The following is a 19,953-nucleotide window of genomic DNA, read 5'->3' on the forward strand; positions in this document are numbered from 1 at the left end:
TGATCTCCTGACCTTGTGATCTGCCTGCCTCGGCCTCCCAAAGTGCTGGGATTACAGGTGTTGAGCCACCGCACCTGGCTTCTCTGTTTGGTTTTCTATAACATTATTCTTTTTTTTAACAGAGATAGTGTCTCATTATGTTGCTCAGGTTGGTCTTGAATTCCTGGTCTCAAGCCATCCTCCTGCCTCAGCCTCCCAAAGTGCTGGGATTACAGGCGTGACCCACTGCACCTGGCCAGCATTCTTTTTTTTTTTTTTAACTGTTGAACACTCTGTAATTATTAGGTAAAATTAATAGTACTTCACAATTATGTCACTTTACAGTTTACAAAGTTATTAAGTAGACATTTGTTTTGATGCCCCAAAATAAAATTTAACTTCTTTGTCCTCCCTTCTCCCTTCCATCAAGGAAAGACTAAGGAACATTTAATCAGAAAAGGCAATATAAGTGCATCAATCTGTACGGAACTGCAAAGAATAAAGGGGAGGAGGGTAGGACCCTGAAGAGGGCCACAGGGACTTCAGGAAGGAGAAAACCAGAGTGTTAAACGTGAGGAAAGCCCAGGGGTGACAGGGAGTTAGCCACCATAAGGGGGAGGTTGTATTCACTACATAAAAGGAGGGACACACGGCATATGTTTCACATTCTAAAATAATATGACAATATCATAACTGAAGAGCTGAAGTTGAATTTTGTGGTTTCTCAGAACACAAGTAGAAGATGACCACCAACCATGGTTTCTGAATAAACTGAGTTCAAAGTGCATCTGGTTGCAGCAGGGGGCTTCCTTGGACTCTGATACTAGAAATTTAACAAAGGTAATTCGAGGAGCTGCGATTTTACATAGTGGTGGCATCCTAGGGGGCATCTATCGCATCAGTTAAGTTTAATATCTCACAATCATGGAAAAGGAGTTTCTGAGCAGGTAGTACTTGGGCCATCTCTTGGAGATTCCTGCTGTAAGGACTGAGTTTCTCCAGAGAAAGCACTTGCCTGGGTATGACTCAGGGCCGGGCAAAAATTCACACTATGAATCTGGTGGAAGGGGGAGAAGTGTGCCTGGTGGGACCACATTCCCATAATTCTCTAACCTCACATCTCTGTAGAGTTCCCTCTGAACAAGGTCCAGGTAGCTCCATTCCTCTTGAGTAAGGTGCACAGCCACATCCTCAGATGTCACAAACTGCTGATACCTGGCTGTCAGGAGCGCAGCTGCCTGATCTCCTGGGCTTTCCTCATGGGGAAAGGCAGGCACCTGGGGAACAGGTGGAACCCTAGTGAGTCCCTGTTCCATGTCGCTGTCCTGCACAAAGTGAGGCTTTGGAGTCAGACTCTCAGACTGGGTCTCCAAAAACTGAAATCGGACCCTTGGTGAGCCTGCTGCTTCCTGGGCTGGTATTTTCTCCATCCCTGTTCTGGAGGACAATGACCGTCGCAGCTCGCATCAGGACATGGCCACTGGGTCCTGATGGCGAGGCCCACCCTCGGTCTGTGGGGTGAACTGGGGCTGAAGAGAAATAGGCCTTTGCACCCAAGCATCTGCACACTCTTGGGGAAGGAAACCACTGTCCCATATTCTTTACATTACCCTTATTATTTAGGATCTCCAGGATTGGCTTCAGTGTTAATGATTCTTTGTCATTATTTTCCTGTAAGAGTGCCCTTTTATCTAAAGATTTCAGTTCATTTATTTGACAGAAATCTTCAACTATATATATATAAATATATAAATATATATATATACACTTTTTTTTTTTTGTGACAGAGTCTCATTCTGTCACCCAGGCTGGAGTGCAGTGGTGTGATCTCAGCTCACTGCAACCTCCGCCTCCCAAGTTCAAGCGATTCTCTTGTCTCAGCCTCTGGAGTAGCTGGGATTACAGGTGTCACCACCACACCTGGCTAATTTTTGTATTTTTAGTAGAGATGGGGTTTCACCATGTTGGCCAGGCTGATCTTGAACTCCTGACCTCAGGTAATCTGCCTGCTTTGGCCTCCCAAAGAGCTGGGATTACAGGTGTGAGCCACCATGCTCATACTCAACCATATCTTTGAATACTTTCCCATTCCAGTTGTTATATTCTTTTCTCAAAACACCAATCATGTATCTCCTTGATCCATTTTCATCAGCATCTCTGCAATTTTATCCCTTTGCACTTTTCCATTTTGTTTTGGGTGATTTTTTTCAAGACTGGCCTCCATGTACTATCTATGTTTTCATAGTATGTATTTGACTTCTTGCTGTTTCTGTAATGAACTTTACATTTTTGTGGTGGCTTTCCTGTTATTTCCAATTTCTCACTTAAGTTCTACCACATCACTTTTTTCTCTCTTTTTAAAAATATGCATCTGTTATTCTCCCTTGTATCTTTTTTTGAAAAAGTCCATGCTTTAACTTTTGTGAGTATAGAAAAAATATGTCTGACATCTTCTGCTTGCTGGAATAACTTTCTAAAAATAGACTTTATTTTTATAGGGCAGTTTTAGATTTACAGAAAAATTGAGCGTATAGTACAGAGAATTCCCATACAGCTCCTACACGGTTTCCCCATTATTAATGTCTACATTAGGGTGGAACATTTGTTACAATCATGGAAGTGATGTCGATACATTACTATTAACTAATGTCCATAATTTATTCAGATTCCCTTAGTTTTTACCTAATGTCGTTTTCCTGTTCCAGGGCCGCCTCCAGAATACCACATTACGTTTAGTTTTCATGTCTCCTAGGCTCCTCCTGGCTGTTACACTTTCTCAGACCTTCCTTGATTTTGATGACCTCGAAGTTTTGAGGAGTACTGGGAAAGAGTATTATAGGATGCCCCCTACTGGAATTTGTCAGATGTTTTTCTCATGATTATACAGGGATTATGGCTTTTGGGGAGGAAGATCTCAGAGGTAAGTGCCATTCTCTTCTCATTGTATTACCATTATTTATTTATTTTTTAATTTTTATGTTTTGAAATGGAGTCTCACCCTGTCGCCCAGGCTGGAGTGCAATGGTGCGATCTTGGCTCACTGCAACCCCTGTCTCCTGGGTTCAAACGATTCTCCTGCCTCAGGCTCCTGAGCAGCTGGGATTACAGGTGTCTGCCACTACACCCAGCTAATTTTTTTTGTATTGTTTTTAGTAGAGACAGGGTTTCACCAGGTTGGCCAGGCTGGTCTCCAACTCCTGACGTCATGATCCACCCTCCTAGGCCTCCCAAAGTGTTGGGATTACAGGTGTGAGCCACCGCAGCTGGCCATATTAGCATGATTTATGACTGTTGATGCTGACTTTGATCACCTGCCCAAGGTAGTGTTTATCAGATTTCCCCACTGTAAATTTGCTCCCTGTCCCTTCCATACTGCAGTCTTAGGAAGGAAGTCACTATAAGCAGCCCATGCTTAAGGAGTGGGGAGTTCTGCTCCCCGTCCTTTATGATGGGACAGCTACATAATTTATTTGGAATTCTACAGAGAATGCTGGGGTAACTTTTTCTGAAGTGGTTTTTGATCATCTGTCTTTTGTTTGCTATTATTTTTCCCTTTTCATTGGGGAGCGGTTTTTGTTCATATGTATTAATTCAGATTTGTTTGCTTATTTTGCAACTTAGCTCTCAAATAATTTGAGGGAAGGGATAGGGGATTTTTTTTTAGAGGGAATTGGCAGTTCTGACTCCATCATGTTGTATCTAACCAAGAACCAAGTTGACATTTCCTCTGCTCGATTACTTCTCTCTCCCTCTTTTTTGCATCCCTCTTCCTCCACGCCACTTTTGGAAAAGCACCTCAGCTCCCTGTGGCTGTCAGGGCTTACAGGTAGATTTCATTCAGATATTTCATGTTTAATTACTTGTATTTAACTGACTCAACAGCGATAAAATTGGTTGTGTGGGCCCACCCTCCTCCCTTTGCCTCCCTCCAGGCAATTTTCTCCACTCTGGAATGGGGAAAATAAAGGAGGCATCCACACTGGCCTGTCATCAGCCCTGCCTCCCCGCTGCTGTGCACACTGGGGTCTTGTTGAGGGGTGTTCTCTGCTTCTTCCATGACCCTCCCAAGCCCCTAGTTTTCAAGGATTCTTAATTCTTTTAAGAATTGTAAGGGATCTGCTCCAGGTGACCTTCCTTGTTTTGGTTCCAATTTTCATTACACTTGGCAGATATTTCTTATGGTCAATTATCTGGGCTGTAGCCATTTTCTATTTTCATTGCAGATAAGAGCTGCTTTTCTACTACTCATTTTACTGTTAATTTTGGTATATTCAGGAAAGGAATGAGTAAACATGCCTTTACTGTACCATCTTTTATGGGAACTGCTCATCCTTAATCTCTGTCTTCTTCAGCTTTGCTGGTGTGACTTGCTCTTGATTTTCCTCCTACTGCTGTGCTGTTTCTCAGGCTCCTTTTCCGGCTCCTGCACCTGCCTGCAAATTCTGCTATTCCCCAGGACTCTCTCACTGGCCCCTCTCCCCACCCACCCCACCCCTATTCTATAACGAGCTCCTACTCTACTTTGGGGCCTACAGAGGCCAGGCAGATAATGTGATTAAGTGAAGTGAAATATCATTTATTTTTTCTTCTCACTATTGACCTTGGCAGAGTCATTTATTTTTTCATATGGTGTCTTCAATAGAAGCTTTTTTCATAACAATCTTGTAGGAATATTCTTTATTTCCATAAAGATATAGGTTCTCTCCAACTTTTTTTTTTTTTTTTTTTTTTTGAGACGGAGTCTCACTCTGTCACCCAGGCTGGAGTGCAGTGGCATGATCTTGGCTCACTGCAACCTCTGCCTCCCGGGTTCAAGCGATTCTCTTGCCTCAGCCTCCTGAGTAGCTGGGACTACAGGCGCCCGCCACCACGCTCGGCTAATTTTTTGTATTTTTAGTAGAGACGGGGTTTCACAGTGTTAGCCAGGATGGTCTCCATCTCTTGACCTCGTGATCCGCCCACCTCGGCCTCTCAAAGTGCTGGGATTACAGGTATGAGCCACCACGCCCAGCAGGTTCTCTCCAACTTTTAATCTTGTTTTCGGTTTTTCACTTTTGACAGATGCAGGCCATAAACATAATTCTCTTTACTATTTTGCTACAAAAAGCACAGTGATAAATGATAACTGTTGACCTCAGAGTCAGGGACAATAGGGAGTGGTGGAGAGTGTGGAAAACCTTATAGAGTATGTTCCATGTAGAACTGCACGCTAGATATTCTGTTTTATTCAAAAGAAAATGGAAATATGGAGGGGTATGTGTGTGTATAACTTTCTATTTTTAATGTTTTGGCAACTAATTATACTGTATAGCAATCATAAAGACGTGGAATCAACCTAGGTGCCCATCAGCAGTGAATTGGATAAAGAAAATGTGGTACATATGTACCATGGAATAGTATGCAGTCATAAAAAAGAATGAAATCGTGTCCTTTGCAGCAATGTGGATCAGCTGGAGGCCATTATCCTAAGTGATTAACACAGAAACTGAAAACCAAATATATTGCATGTTCTCACTTATAGGTGGGAGCTAAGCATTGGGTAAATATGGACATAAAGATGGCAACAATAGACATTGGGGATGTGTTAGGCCATTCTTTATTTTTTTTTTTATTTTTTATTTTTTTTTTTTTGAGACGGAGTCTCACTCTGTCACCCAGGCTGGAGTGCAGTGGCACGATCTTGGCTCACTGTAACATTCGCCTCCTGGGTTCAAGCGATTCTCCTGCCTCAGCCTCCTGAGTAGCTGGGATTACAGGTGCCTGCCACCACGCCTGGCTAATTTTTGTATTTTTAGTAGAGATGGGATTTCACTATGTTGGCCAGGCTGGTCTCAAACCCCTGACCTTAGGTGATCCACCTGCCTCGGCCTCCCAAAGTGCTGGGATTACAAGCATGAACCACCGCGCCCGGCTATGTTAGGCTATTCTTGCGTTGCTCTAAAGTAATACCTGAGACTGGATAATTTATAAAGAAAAGAGGTTTAATTGGCTTATGGCTCTACAGGCTGTACAGGCATGGTGCTGGTATTTGCCTAGCTTCTGGGGAGGCCTTAGGGAGCTTTTACTCGTGGCAGAAGGTGAAGGAGGAGCAGGCATGTCACATGACCAGAGCAGAAGCAAGAGAGTTACAGTGGGAAGTGGCACACACTTTTAAAACACCAGATCTTGAGAGAACTCAATCATCACCAAAGGGATGGTGCTAAGACATTCATGAGGGATTCGCTGTCATGATCCAAACACCTCCCACCGGGCCCCTTCCAATATTGGAGATTACAATTCAACATGAGATTTGGTGGGGACATATATTCAAACTACATCAGGAGTCTACTAGAGAGGGGAGGGAGGCAGACAAGGGTTGAAAAACTACCTTTTGGGTACTATGGTCATTACCTCGGTGATGGGATCAATTATCCCCAAACCTCAGCATCATTCAGTATACCCATGTAACAAACCTGCACGTTTACCCCCTGAATCTAAAATAAAAATTGAAATTATTAAAAAAAAAGATAATTGTAAGTCACTTCAAAAAAATCCTGTGTAGGCCAATATGACATAAGGCGAACCAAATAGATCTGCTGGCCAGGTTTGGCCATAGGCCACAAATTTAGAGCCTCTGGTTTGACGTGTTTTATCTCAGTGGCCTTCCTTTCTGACGGCTTCACTTGTGTGGTGGGAGGCTGAGGGTGGCGACTTGGGATTCATGTATTTCTGCTCTCCCTTGTGAAGGGGTGAGGTGGGATTATGAGTAATTTATTTGCATGAGGCGCCTCTTGGGAAATAACTCACCCAAAGAGAAGAAGGCACTTGGCAGGATACGCTCAACTCAGTAACAAAAATCTCAGGGTCAGAGTTGACGTGTGGCTCTCCTGCACTGCACTGTAACTCTGGGAGGGCCAGGACTGTGTCCATTTTGTTTACACCGTATAGGGTAAGCATAGAGCCTGGCCCAACTGTAGATACTCAATGAGTATTGGCTGACTGATTGAATTCATATTACTGCCCTGTGCATGTCCCCTAATTTGATGTTCACCTCAACCCTGATGAATTCATGTCTGGATCCCACAGGCCATATGTAAAAAATGCAGGAATCGTGTCACTGAAAACTCAGAAAGGCATTGGGAGTGCTTTCACACTGCCTTGGTGCTCCCTAAAAAGAGTAACCAAAAAATAAAAGGAAGTGTTTTCCTCCTCTCCATTCCTTTCCTCACTCTACACTGCTGTGCAGCTTTAGTCCTTGTGGGCTTCTGTGTAATGGCGGGGGCCTCCCACCAGGAGATGACACTGCTGGGGTGTTCTGGTCCTCACTGTATAGTGTGGAAGGTGCTGGGTGCTAACAGACAGACGTGTTTATGAACACGGGGCTGGAGAGCCTAAGTGGGTGGAAGACAGCCAGAGAAACGTTAATAGGACCCCAGGTGCACCCACAGGATGGAAAAATATGCATTATACTTGGAGTTTGTGGAAGAGGCCACTAGCTGCTCACCAAATCCTAATTTTCTCATGTTTCTGGGTACACATCCTGTGGTTAGGTGTGGCCTGTGGTTGGGTTCCAGCCAAGAGAATATGAGTAGAAGTTATGTGTGCCACATGTAGGCCTGGCCCATACAAACCTCCTACTGTGTGACTGCCCATGTTCTTTTCTCTCCTTGACCCTGGGAGGAATGTGCTGAGGATGGCAGGGCCTTTGCTGTCCTCCTGGGTCTGTGAGGGGTGAGCCCCACTGACCATTTGGAACCATTTTGGACGCTGTGTTGGGGGAACAATACACTTCCATGGCAGGCACAATGGCTCATGCCTGTAATCCCAGCACTTGGGGAAGCGGGAGCAGGGACATCGCTGGAGCCCAGGAGTTGGACACCAGCCTGGGCAACATAGCGAGACCCTGTCTGTATTAAGGAAAAACAAACACTTCCATTATATTTGAGCCAAAATAGTTTTTAGGTGTATTTGTTATTGAAGTGAGCCTGCCGGACTAGTCCAGGGACTCAGCACCTGCTACTAGGTACATCTGCAACATGGGCGTTCAGGAATGGAAGTGGAGGCTCAGAGGCCACTGAAGATTTTGAGAATACTCATCAACTATGACAAGGCACAAGGTGAAGCGATGCCCTGAGCCAGCGTAGGGTGCTTGGAAGGATTTTCAAAAGGGAAGGAAATATGAATGCAGCTTGTAGAGCTTTCTAGGAATAGCAGCAGGAAATGCAGCTTCCTGTAAAGTGATCTTTAAGCCCTCTAATTTGGACACAGAATTCAAAAAATACTGAAGTTCTTCCTAGAGAAAGAGTTGCAAAGTGTGTGACATGGAAGCAGTCCAATCTATTTCTGAATAATGAAACTGCCCTACAATTTAGTGCTTAAAACAACAACGTTCATTTTGAAGAATTCTCTCTCATGGTTCTGGGTGCTCACAAGGCTCAGAGAGGTGGTTCTCAGAGCGTCTTCTGTAGCTGCAGTCAGAAGGGGCTGGAGTCATCTTGAAAAGGTCTTCACTCAGATGTTTGGTACTGAATTCATGCTAATTGACAGCTGCAACCTCAGTGGGGGCTCAACCAGAACCCCAGGACATGGTCTGGGCTTCCCCACAGCATGGCATCTGGGTTCTAAGGGTGAGTGTCCCAAGAGGACTGGACAGATGCAGGATTGCCCCCACCTTCCCTCCCCTTCCCTCCCCTCCCCTTCCTTTCCTTTCCTTCCTTCCTTTCTTTTTCAGAGTCTCGTTCTGTCACCCAGGCTGGAGTGCAGTGGTGTGATCTCGGTTCACTGCAGGCTCCACCTCCTGGGTTCACGCCATTCTCCTGCCTCAGCCTCCGGAGTAGCTGGGACTACAGGCGCCCACCACCACACCCGGCTAATTTTTTAAATTTTTAGTAGAGGCAGGGTTTCACCGTGTTAGCCAGGATGGTTTCTATCTCCTGACCTCGTGATCTGCCCGCCTCAGCCTCCCAAAGTGCTGGGATTTCAGGCACCCACCACCATGCGAGCTAATTTTTTGTATTTTTAGTAGAGACAGGGTTTCGCCATGTTGGCCAGGCTGGTCTTGAACTCCTGCCCTCAGGTGATCCACCTGCCTCAGCCTCCCAAAGTGCTGGGATTACAGGCGTGAACCACCGCACCTGGCCAGGATTACCTTTTCTTTTTTCCCTCGCCTCTCCTCCCCTCTCCTCTCCTCTCCTCACCTATTAAGCTAGGAAGTCTAAGGATTGCCTTTTCTAATCTAACTTTGAAAGTCAAACAGACTCCACTGTGTTCTCTATTGGTTGTAGCAATCACAAATTCCCAAGCCACATTCAAGGGAAGAGGTGACATAGACCCCACCTCTCAATGGGAGGAGGGTCAAATAATTTTGGGACATGTTTATTTTTTATTTTATTTTATTTTTTTTGAGACAGAGTCTTGCTCTGTCGCCCAGGCTGGAGTGCAGTGGCGTGATCTCTGCTCACTGCAAGCTCCGCCTCCCAGGTTCACGCCATTCTCCTGCCTCAGCCTCCCGAGTAGCTGGGACTACAGGCGCCGACCACCATGCCCGGCTAATTTTTTGTATTTTTCTTTTAGTAGAGACGGGGTTTCACCATGTTAGCCAGGATGGTCTCGATCTCCTGACCTCGTGATCCGCCCGCCTTGGCCTCCCAAAGTGCTGGGATTACAGGCGTGAGCCCCCGCGCCCGGCTGGGACATGTTTATTTTTTAAAAAGCTTTTAGTTTAGGTTCAAGGGTACATGTGCAGGTTTGTTATGTAGGTAAACTTATGTCACGGGGGTTTGTTGTACAGATTATTTCATCACCAAGGTACTAAGCCTAGTACCCAATAGTTATTTTTTCTACTGCTCTCCCTCCTCCCACCTCCACCCTCAAGTAGGCCCCATTGTCTGTTGTTCCCCTCTTGGAGTCCATGTGTTCTCTTCATTTAGCTCCCACTTATATGTGGTATTTGGTTTTCTGTTCCTGTGTTAGTTTGCTAAGGATAATGGTCTCTAACTCTATCCATGTTCCTGCAAAGGACATGATCTCATTCTTTTTTATGGCTACATCAATTTAGGTTGATTCCATGTCTTTGCTATTGTGAATAGTGCTGCAGTGAACATATGTGTGCACGTCTCTTTATGGTAGAACTATTTATATTCCTCTGGGCATATACCCAGTAATGAGATTGCTGGGTTGAATGGTAGTTCTCTTTTATTTGAGACAGTTTCCCTTTGTTGCCCAGGCTGGAGTGCAGTGGTGCGATCTCGGCTCACTGCAACCTCTGCCTCCCAGGTTCTAAGAGATTCTCCTGCCTCAGCCTCCGGAGTAGCTGGGATTACTGGCGCACATCCCCACGCCTGGCTAATTTTGTATTTTTAGTAGAGATGGGGTTTTGCCACATTGGCCAGGCTGGTCTCCAACTCCTGACTTCAGGTGATCCACCCGCCTTGGCCCCCTAAAGTGCTGGGATTACAGGCGTGAGCCACCGTGCCCGGCTGGTAGTTCTTGTTTTAGCTCTTTGAAGAACTGCCACACTGCTTTCCACAATAGTTGAACTAATTTACACTCCCACCAACAGTGTATAAGCCTTCTCTTTTTTCTGCGAACTTGCCAGCATCTGTTATTTTTTTGACTTTCTTTTTTTGAGACAGAGTGCCACTCTTTCACCCAGGCTGAAGTGCAGTGGCACGACCTCTGCCCACTGCAACCTCCGTGTCCTGGGTTCAAGCGACTCTCTTGCCTCAGCCTCCCAAGTAGCTGGGATTACAGGCCTTGCCATCGCACCTGGCTTTTTTTTTTTTTTTTTAAGTAGAGATGGGGTTTCACCATGTGGGCCAGGCTGGTCTTAAACTCCTGATCTCAAGTGATCCATCTATGTTGACTTCCCAAAGTGCTAGGATTACAGATGTGAGCCACTGTGCCTGGCCTACTTTTTAATAATAGCCATTCTGACTGGTGTGAGATGGTATCTCATTGTGGTTTTGATTTGCATTTCTCTAAAGATCAGTGATATTGAGCTTTTTTAAAAGTTCTTTGGCTGTGTGTGTCTTCTTTTGAAAAGTTTCTGTTCATGTCCCTTTGCCCACTTTTTAATGGAGTTGTGTTTATTGCTTGTAAATTTAAGTTCCTTATAGATGTTGGATATTAGAACTTTGTCATCAGATGCATGGTTTGCAAAATTTTTGTCCCATTCTTTAGATTATGTGTTTACTCTATTGATATTGTCTTTTGCTGTATAGAAGCTCTTAAGTTTAATTAGATCCCATTTGTCCATTTTTGCTTTTGTTGTGATTGCCTTTGGCATCTTTGTCATGAAATTTTTCCCAGTTCATGTGTCCAGAATGGTATTGCCTAGGTTGTCTTCCAGGGTTTGTACAGTTTTGGGTTTTACATTTAAGTCTTTAATCCATCTTGAGTTGATTTTCGTAAATGGTGTGAGGAAGGGGTCCAGTTTTAATCTTCTTCATATGGCTAGCTAGTTATCCCAGCACCATTTATTGAATAGGGAGTTATTTTGCCATTCTTGATTTTGTCAGCTTTGTCCAAGATCAGATGGTTGTAGGTTTGCATCCTTATTTCTGGGCTCTCCTTATATTCTGTTCCATTGGTCTATGTGACTGTTTTTGTAGCAGTACCATGCTGCTTGGGTTACTGTAGCCCTGTAGTATAGTTTGAAGTTGGGTAACATGGTGCCTCCAGCTTTGTTCTTTTTGCTTAGGATTGTCTTGGCTATTTGGGCTTGTTTTTGGGTCCATATGAATTTTAAAATAGTTTTTTCTAATTCTGTGAAGAATGTCATTGGTAGTTTGGCAGGAATAGCATTGAATCTGTAAATTGGTTTGGGCAGTATTGGCCATTTTAATGATATTGATTCTTTCTATCCACAAGAATGGAATAATTTTCAATTTGTCTGTGTCATCTCTGATTTTTTAGAGCAGTATTTTATAATACTCATTGAAGAGATCTTTCACCTTCCTGGTTAGCTGTATATATTCCTAGGTATTATGTTCTTTTTGTGGCAATTATGAATGGGATTGCATTCCTGATCTGGTTCTCAGCTAGGTTGTTGTTTTTGTATAGGAATGCTGGTGATTTTTATATGTTGATTGTGTATCCTGAAACTTTGCTGAAGTTATTTATAAGCTTAAGGGGTTTTGGGCCAAGACTATGGGGTTTTCTAGATATAGAATCATAGCATCTGCAAACAGGGATAGTTTGACTTCCTCTCTTCCTATTTGGTTGGCCTTTATTTCTTTCTCTTCCCTGATTGCTCTGGCCAGTACTTCCAACACTATGTTGAATAGGAATGGTGAGAGAGGGCATCCTTGTCTTGTGCTGGTTTTTAAGGGGAATGCTTCCAACTTTTGCCCATTCAGTATGCTGTTGATTGTAGGTTTGTCATAGATGACTAATTATTTTGAGGTATGTTCCTTCAATACCTAGTTTATTGAGAGATTTTTTTTAACATGAAGTGATGTTTAATTTTATCAAAAGCCTTTTCTGCATCTTTTGAGATAATCGTGTGGTTTTTGTCTTTAGTTCTATTTATGTGATGAATCACATTTATTGATTTGTGTCTGTTGAACCAACCTTGCATCCCAGGGATAAAGCCCACTTAATCATGGTGGATAAGCTTTTTGATGTGCTGCTGGATTCAGTTTGCAAGTATTTTGTTGAGGATTTTGCATTGATATTCATCAAGGATATTGGCCTGAAGTTTTCCTTTTTTTCTTGTGTGTCTGTCAGGTTTTGGTATCAGGATGATGCTGATTGCATAGAATGAGTTGGGGAGGAGTCCCTCCTCCTCAGTTTTTTGGGTTAGTTTCAGTAGGAATGGTACTAGCTTGTCTTCATACATCTGGTATAAACTGGCAATAAATCCATCTGGACCTGAGCTTTTTTGTAGTTGGTAGGCTATTTATTACTGATTCAATTTTGGAGCTCATTATTGGCCTGTTCAGGCAGTTTGTTCCTGGTTTAGTCTTGGGAGGGTGTATGTGCCCAGGAATTTATTAATCTCTTCTAGGTTTTCTAGTTTGTGTGTATAGAGATATTGGTAGTAGTTTTTTGCTGGTTGTTTGTATTTCTGCGGTGTCAATGGTAACATCCCCTTTGTTATTTCTAATTGTGTTTATTTGGATCTTCTCTCTTTTCTTCTTTATTAGTAGCCTATCTATCTTATTAACTTAAAAAAAAAAACCCCTCCTGGATGCATTGATCTTTGAATGGTTTTTTGTATCTCAATCTCCTTCAGTTAAGCTCTGATTTCGGCTATTTCTTGTCCTCTGCTAGCTTTGGGGTTGGTTTGCTCTTGCTTTTCTAGTTCTTTTGGTTGTGATGCTAGGTTGTTAATTTGAGATCTTTCTAACATTTTGTTGTGGGCATTTAGTGTTGTAAGTTTCCCTCTTAACACTGCCTTACCTGTGTCCCAGAGATTCTGGTATGTGGTATCTTTGTTCTCATTTGTTTTAAAGAACTTCTTAACATCTCCCTTAATTTTATTATTTATTTACCCAAAAGTCATTCAGGAGCAGGTTGTTTGATTCCATGGTTTTGAGTGATTTTTTAAAGTCTTGGTTTCTATTTTTATTGCATTGTGGTCTGACAGTGTGTTTGTTATGATTTCAGTTTTTTGCCATTTGCTGAGAATTGTTTTGTGTCTGATTGTGTGGTCAGTTTTAGAGTATGTGCTATGTGGCAATGAGAAGAATGCATAGTCTGTTGTTTTTGGGTGGAGAGTTCTGTAGATCTCTATCATATCCATTTGGTCCAATGCTGAGTTCAGGTCCTGAATATCTGTTAATTTCTTGCCTTGATGATCTGTCTAATACTGTCAGTGGAGTGTTGAAGCCTCCAACTATTATTGTGTGGGAGTCTAAGTCTCTTTGTAGGTCTCTAAGAACTCGCTTTATGAATCTGAGTGCTCCTGTGTTGGGTGCATTTATATTTAGGATAGTTATATCTTCTGGTTGAATTTAACACTTTACCATTATGTAATGCCCCGGTCTTTTTTGATTGTTGTTGGTTTAAAGTATATTTTGTCTGAAATTAGAATTACAATCCCTGATTTTTTTCTGATTTCCATTTGCTTGATAGATTTTTCTGCATCCCTTTATTTCAAGCCTATAGGTGTCATTGTGTGTGAGATGGATCTCTTGAAGACAGCATGAGATCTTGCTTTTTTATCCAGCTTGTCACTTTGTGCCTTTTAAATGGGGGTATTTAGCCCATTTACATTTAAGGTTATTATTGATATGTGTGGATTTGATCCTGTGTTGTTAGCTGGTTATTATGCTGGTTTATTTGTGTGGTTGCTTTATAGTGTCACTAGTCTGTATACTTAAGTGTCTTTTTGTATTGGCTGGTAATGGCCTTTCCTTTGCATATTTAGTGCTCCCTTCAGGACCTCTTGTAAGGCAGGTCTGATGGTAACAAACTCTCAGCATTTGCTGATCTGAAAAGGATCTTATTTATCCTTTGCTTAGGAAGCTTAGTTTGGCTGGATATGAAATTCTTGGTTGAAGATTTTTTTTCTTTAAGAATGTTGAGGCCGGGCGCAATGGCTTGTGCCTGTAATCCCAGCACTTTGGGAGGCCGAGGCGGGCAGATCACGAGGTCAGGAGATCAAGACCATCCTGGCTAACATGGTGAAACCCCGTCTCTACTAAAAATACAAAAAATTAGCTGGGCGTAGTGGTGGCGCCTGTAGTCCCAGCTACTCGGGAGGCTGAGGCAGGAGAATGGCGTGAACCCGGGAGGCGGAGCTTGCAGTGAGCCGAGATCGCGCCACTGCACTCCAACCTTGGCGACAGAGCCAGACTCCGTCTCAAAAAAAAAAAAAAAAAAAAAAAAAAGAATGTTGAATACAGGCCTCCAATCTCTTCTGGCTTGTAGGGTTTCTGCTGAAATCTATTAGCTTGATGGGGCTCCCTCTGTAGGTGACCTGCCCTTTCTCTCTAGCTGCCTTTAACATTCTTTCATTTTGACCTTGGAAAATCTGATGATTATATGTCTTGGGGATGATCTCGTTGTGTAGAATATTGCAGGGGTTCTCTGTATTTCCTGAATTTGACTGTTGACCTCTCTAGGGAGGTCGGGCAAATTTTCATGGACAATATCCTGAAATATGTTTTCCAAGTTGTTCACTTTCTCCCCATCCCTTTCGGGGATGCCAGTGATTTGTAGATTTGGCCTCTTTACATAATCCCATATTTCTCAGGAGTTTTGTCATTCCTTTTCCTTCTTTTTTCTTTATTTTTGTCTGGCTATCTTATTTCAGAGTGCCAATTTTTAAGTTCTGCGATTTTTTCCTCAGCTTGGTCTCTTCTGCTGTTAATACTTGTTATTGCATTGTGAAATTCTTTTATTTTTTATTTTATTTTGTTTTTGAGACAAAATCTCACTCTGTTGCCCAGATTGGAGTACAGTGGCGTGATCTTGGCTCACTGCAGCCTCTACCTCCCAGGTTCAAATGATTGGCATGTCTCAGCCACTTGAGTAGCTGGGATTACAGGCGTATGCCACCATGCCCAGCTAATTTTTGCAGTTTTAGTAGAAAAAGGGTTTCACTATTTGGCCAGGCTGGTCTTGAACTCCTGGCCTCAAGTGGTCCACCTGCATCAGCCTCCCAAAGTGCTGGGATTACAGGCATGAGCCACTGTGCCCAGCTGCATTGTAAAATTCTTGTAGTGTGTTTTTCAGCTCTATCAGATCAGTTAGGTTCTCTTTTTTACTGGTTATTTCATCTGTCAGGTCCTGCATCATTTTATTGTGATTCTTAGTTTCCCTGGATTGGGTTTTGCCATTCTCCTGAATCTCAATGATCTTCATTCCTATCCATATTCCGAATTCTATTTCTGTCATTTCAGCCAACTCAGCCTCATTAAGAACCCTTGTTGGAGAACTAGTGAGGTTGTTTGGTGGACATGGACAGTCTGGCCATTTGAGTTGCTGGAGTTCTTGCATTGGTTCTTTCTTTTCTCTGTGTGTGGGTGCTCCTTTAACTGTTGGGCTGCCTCTGATTGAAGGGGCCAGGTAAGGGCGTGGTGGTTGTGCTGGAATCCCAGGCCAGACAGCCCTTCCCAGTGAGCAGAAGGTACATGCATTGGGATTCATCAAGAAAACAACTCGACCCACAGAGAACAGAGAAAACAAGACAGGATGACCACCCACCCGGGAGTGACACCTAGTAACAATCTCAGTTCAAAAATCTGCTGAGGGTGCTGCTTTCAGCTGAAATGAACATGAGGGTGTGGGGAAAGCCCTCCTTAGGAAGAAGGCTTTTTAGGTCTTAGTGAGTCCAAAAAAGAGGAGTGGCAGAAGTCATAAAAGAGGCACACGATGGAAATGTCTGTCCTTTTTAATATCATGGAGGCTGCTAGAGTTCTAACTAGGGAGAGCTCACCAACTAACAAGGCACTGAAGAGCCCACAGCTTGGGGCTCATGGGGACAAGGTCAGGAGATGGTGGGAGGGGATGCAAATTTAGAAGTTCCACCTACGAGGATCCCGATATGGCAAGTACAAAATGCCCAATTAACCTTTTTCTACATGTTTTCTTCCAATGGTGTTTAAGTTCACAGGACATAGACTTTTTTTTTTTTTGACAGGGTCTCACTGTATTGCCCAGGCTGGAGTGCAGTGGTGTGATCACAGCTCATTGCAGCCTTGACCTCCAGGGCTCAAGTGATCCTCCCACCTCAGCCTCCTGAGTAGCTGGGACTACAGACATGCTCTAGCATGCCTGGCATTCTTTTTTTTTTTTGTGGAGATAGGGTCTCACCATGTTGCCCAGGCTGATCTCAAACTCCTGAACTCAAGCAACCCTCCTGCTTTGGCCTCCCAAAGTATTGGTATTACAGGTGTGAGCCACCACACCTGGCCCACAGGACATGGATTCTGAACAACTGGCATAAATCGACTGGCCTCAAGGTAAGGTTTTAAACTAAGCTTAAGCTTTTCTGTTGCCCTCAGATACCACTGAATTTCTTCTTCAGATTTTGGTGACATTAAGTGGTGGTTTCTGGAAATACAATTTTAATTTTGCTTGGGATGATTGTCTTGGGGTCTGGGGATAGCTCATTTTCTAAATTTTGTGGTTGTGGGGCTGGTGTTGCAATATTCTTGTGTCTCATTTAACTTTCTGGAATTTTAAAAGCAGACTCATGGAAGGTTTGCCTCAGAACTCAGTCTTTGAAGCCTTGGAGGAACTAACCTGTTCCAGCCCAGGCTGCAGCTTTGGAAGGGACCACAGCTCTGCCCAGGGATTGGAAAACCACTAGCTGGGATTAAACAGAACACAAATTGGAACTGATAGTTTTGTGACTTTAACATAGACACTTTGGGCTTCAATTACTTTTGACTTTAATGTCATAGTTTCAGTTTGCAATGGGATTTGAACTTTAATTTTGGAGTTTGATTAATGGGAGGGTTATTTGTTGTTCAAATTTGAAAATGGGAGGGTTATTTGTTGTTCAAAACCTTTATTGTTGGCAATCCGTTGTTGGAGCTTCTTAATACCATCATTTAATCTCATTGTGGATCTCCGATAGCTACTTAGATAACATGGCTGCATGAAATTTTATTTTATTTATTTTTGAGACAGGGTCTCACTCTGTTGCCCAGGCTGGAGTGCAGTGGTGTGATCATAGCTCATTGCAGCCTCAAAATCCTGGGCTCAAGTTATCCTCCTCCCTTGGCCTCCTGAGTAGCTGGGACTACAAGTGCATGCCACTATGCCTGACTAATTTTTTGACTTTTTGTAGAGATGAAATCTTGCTATTTTCCCCAGGCTGGTCTTGAACTCCTGGCGTCAAGTGATCCTCTCTTTTTGGTCTACCAAAGTGCTGGGATTACAGCACTTTGGCATGAGCCACTATGCCTGACCAATGAAATTTGAGGTGGGAAACGGAGCACCCAGGCTGAAGTGCAATGCTGTGGTCATAGCTCACTGCAGCCTTGAACTCCTGGGCTCAAGCAATCCTCCTGCCTCTCAGCCTCCTGAGTAGCTGGGACCACAGGCTGGCTAATTTTTAAACTTTTTTGTAGAGATGAGGTCTCCCTATGTTGCCTAGGCTGGTCTTGAACTCCCAGCCTCAAGCGATCCTCCCGCCTCAGCCTTCTGAGTTGCTGGGATTACAGGTGTGAGCCACTGCTCCTGGCAATGTATTTCAATTTTGTGGCAAAATTGCAGAAATGAACATAAAACACAGGTGAGGATAGGAGAGTCTAACTTTTCTGGCAAGATCGGGCAGTGTTGAGTTCCAAGGAAAAGGAGAAGGAACCCTGGACACATTGATAAGGCGTCCTCTTTTCCTTGGTATTAACTGAAGCATGCTCTTGATGGGGAGGAAGCTGCTGCTACTGCTGCCGTGTTTGGTGTTTGGAGAAGTTAATATGGTTTGTTATTTGTTAAAAGCTTACTGAGTACCAGGTATATGCTGAATGCTTAGCATACGTTATTTTGTTTAATCTTGGCCACAATGGGCCCTGACAGTGATAGCTGTGTCTGAAGTAGGTGCTATTATTCCCATTTTACACCTGATGAAGCTGGAGCTCAGACAGGCATAGTAACTTTTTCAAGGTCACACGGCTAAAATGAAAGGTAATGAATGGTTTGAATTCACTTTGGCACATTCAATCAACCAATCCTCAGATACTCACTGAGCGTGTTGTATCAGCCATTATTTTTAGTTGCAAGCAGTAGAAACCAACTCTGGCTGAGTTTAGCAGAAGATGAATTTATTAAAGGGACCCTGGATTGCTCACGGAAATTCCAGGGGAGCTACAGAGCCATTGTGGAAGCTTCCCAGCAGGGACAATGGTCAGAACCTGGCTGCCGCTGCTGCCACTTCTTTGGCCGTGGCCTGGATGCTTTGGCTTGCAATGCTTACCCACTGGGGCTGGATGCTGGGTGCTGCTGAAAACTCTACCTCCTCTGTGATCTTGCTGTGGCCACCACTGTCCCTACAGGCTCTAGGGTCCCTGCTTCCTGGCATTACTGGCTCTGGATTGAAAGCCTGGGCCTCTGATGAATGGAACGTGTGTGCATGTGAAACTGCCTTTGCAAAGATGATGACAGTGAGGGAAGTCTAGCATGGGTGACTCCATCTTGCCTCTACCCTCACAGGCTGGCTGTCCTCACTCATTCCTGGGCACAGGCCAAGCTAACCATGGGAGGAATTTAGTTTACAGTTTAACTCTGAAGCAAAGATGATACTAGTCCCTCCCTAAAATGAACCCCTTCCTAGCTCAGGGACCTGCCTTTGTAAAACTAATGAAAGGCCACAAGATTAGGATTATGGGAGGGGCTTGAATTTTGCTAAGATGTGGGTGTAGCTAACCGATGACCAGCCATTGACCCCTAGCTTGCCTTTCTATAATCCTTTGCTGCTCAGGAGTCATGCGGCCAGAGGTCACAAGATCTGTGACTTCCCCAATTGCTCCTATAGATAACATCACTATTGTAAAAGCAAATATTGGTCTTCTGAGATATTTTTCAGACTTTTGCATTCTGAAATGATTCATGACTCAACTGGTCCTGTGACCCCCACCCAGAGGTGGACTTAGTGCACAAGGTCTGTTTTCTACACTCCTATGATTTTATCCCCAACGAATCAGTAGCACCCATTCTTTGCTCTTACCGCCCACCAAATTCTCCTGAAGAACCCTAGCCTCTGAGTTCTTGTGGGGACTGATTTGAGAAATAAACTCCTATACTTTCACTTGGCTAGCTCTGTGTCGTTAAACTCTTTCTCTGCTGCAATACCCTGGTCTCAGTGAATTGGTTTTGTCTATGCAGCAGGCAGGAAGAACGCTTCGGGTGATTACAAATTAGCCTGCTCCAGAGCTGCTGGGGGTGGGGGTGACACACTTCTTGTGCCTGTGTCTTCTTTCTTGGGAGGTCGGCTCTGTTCCCAAGACTGATATCATGGGGAACTCCTCTAATGTGGCAAAGCAGTTTGAATGCTGGGCAGCCAGGGGAGCCACAGATGGTTGCATACACATCTGTGGT

The 19,953-nt window shown here is 43.8% G+C and overlaps 1 long non-coding RNA gene and 1 pseudogene across 1 annotated transcript; one reads left to right on the top strand and one right to left on the bottom strand.

Moving 5' to 3' along the window:
- The first annotated feature begins 707 nt into the window (after positions 1–707).
- LOC134807460 (uncharacterized) lies at positions 708–16,871 on the top strand. Its single transcript, XR_010147956.1, has 3 exons — positions 708–819; positions 2,732–2,899; positions 16,715–16,871. It is a non-coding gene; the product is annotated as an uncharacterized LOC134807460 (long non-coding RNA).
- Positions 888–1,409, bottom strand: LOC100614422 (zinc finger protein 606-like; annotated as a pseudogene).
- Positions 16,872–19,953: the final 3,082 nt, after the last annotated feature.

This window comes from Pan troglodytes, chromosome 10, assembly GCF_028858775.2.
Source record: "Pan troglodytes isolate AG18354 chromosome 10, NHGRI_mPanTro3-v2.0_pri, whole genome shotgun sequence".
NCBI classification, from domain to species: domain Eukaryota; kingdom Metazoa; phylum Chordata; class Mammalia; order Primates; family Hominidae; genus Pan; species Pan troglodytes.